General features: G+C 49.8%; 1 pseudogene, besides 1 other annotated feature; it reads left to right on the top strand.

Annotated features, from left to right (window-relative positions):
* Positions 1-1,692, top strand: Tc00.1047053462617.10 (annotated as a pseudogene; the record flags this gene model as incomplete).
* Positions 1-1,692: a sequence feature (haploid, Esmeraldo-like haplotype).

Below are 1,692 nucleotides of genomic sequence, written 5' to 3'. Positions count from 1 at the left end.
AGCGATCCTACCGCCAATCAGTGATATGAACGCTCTCTCCATTTTTTTTGATGACCAGCTAAGCGCCTACAACGACGCCAACGAGACTGTGATGGATCTTGTATTATTTCTTGATGCCATTGAGCACGTGTGTCGCATTTCCAGGGTCTTGTGTTTACCGAACGGTCACTGCCTACTGCTGGGTATCGGTGGCTCCGGTCGCAAGTCCCTGACACGGCTCGCATGTTTTCTTATTCCCGATATGGACGTCTTCACGATTGAATTCACAAAGAACTTTGGAGTCAAGGAGTGGCATGAGGCTCTGGCGAAATTATTACTTGATTGCGGAAAGGACGATAAGAAGCGTACCTTTCTTTTTTCGGATACGCAATTGGTTCATCCCACACTTATGGAAGATGTGGCCGGTCTTCTTACTTCCGGTGATGTACCCAACCTGTTTGAGGATCAGGACATTGAGCTGATCAACGAAAAATTTAAAGGCGTTTGCATGAGCGAAAATCTACCCACGACCAAGGTGTCCGTGTATGCAAGGTTTATTAAGGAGGTTCGTTCTAACCTTCATATTGTGTTAGCCTTCTCTCCCATTGGTGAAGCCTTTCGTACTCGAATCCGTATGTTTCCTTCATTGATTACATGCTGTACGATAGACTGGTTTGCGGAGTGGCCTGGTGAGGCACTTATTTCTGTGGCCAGTGCGCAGCTGGCAGACACGGATATGAAAATGGAGGATATGGAGATGGAACACCTTTCCGAATGCTTTAAGTCAATGCATTTGTCTGCATCTGAGACGACGGAGCGTTTCTTTTTAGAGACACACCGTCGTTCTTACGTGACGCCGACTTCCTACCTTTCGCTGCTCAACAATTACATTTTTCTTGTGGAGAATAAACGGCGATTTGTCTTGGAGCAGTGCAGCCGCTTAGAGAACGGCCTGGAGAAATTGTACGACACAGAGAATCGGGTTGTGGAGCTGGAGACTCAGCTGAAGGCACAGCAACCCATCTTGGAGAGGAAAAAGACGGAAATTCAGGAAATTATGGAGCGGCTACGTGTGGACCGTAAGGATGCTGCTGAAAAGGAGACATCGGCGCGTCATGAGGAGGCCCTTGCGACGGCAAAGGCAGAGGAATGTTCAAAGATGCGCCGGGAGTGTGCAGATCGGTTGGCGGAGGCTGAGCCTGCTTTGCAGGAGGCCGTGAAGGTGCTTTCGAAGATTAAAGCGGCTGAGATTTCCGAGCTGAACAAGTACCAGAGCCCGCCCAAGGGTGTCCAGTACGTGATGGAGGCTGTTGCAGTGCTGCTCACATTTGGGAATTGCCCGAGAGAGTTTTATACAGGACCACCAGGCGGCAAGAAGACCCCAGATTGGTGGTTGTGCGCCAAGTCTTACATGAAAAATGCGAATCAGTTGCTCGACACCCTGGTACAACCCCCCGAGAAGGGTGGCTTTTGACCGCGAGGCGATGGACATGCCACTGATTGAGAAAGTGAAGGGATACTACGACAATGAGGAGTTCCTGCCGGAAAAGGTTAGGACAGTTTCCGTGCCATGTATGGCGATGTGTCAGTGGGTGCGTGCCATGTACAATTGGTTCTTTGTGAACCGTGAAATTCAACCTCTACGTCAGCGACTTTCAGAAGCGGAAAGTGAACTGCGACGTGTCAATGCAGCCCTCGCCGAAACTCGCAAGA

This window comes from Trypanosoma cruzi, genomic scaffold, assembly GCF_000209065.1.
Source record: "Trypanosoma cruzi strain CL Brener 1047053516285 genomic scaffold, whole genome shotgun sequence".
NCBI classification, from domain to species: Eukaryota; Euglenozoa; class Kinetoplastea; order Trypanosomatida; family Trypanosomatidae; genus Trypanosoma; species Trypanosoma cruzi.
Note: the sequence above shows the minus strand (reverse complement) of the source record. Positions and strands in the feature narration are given on the sequence as shown.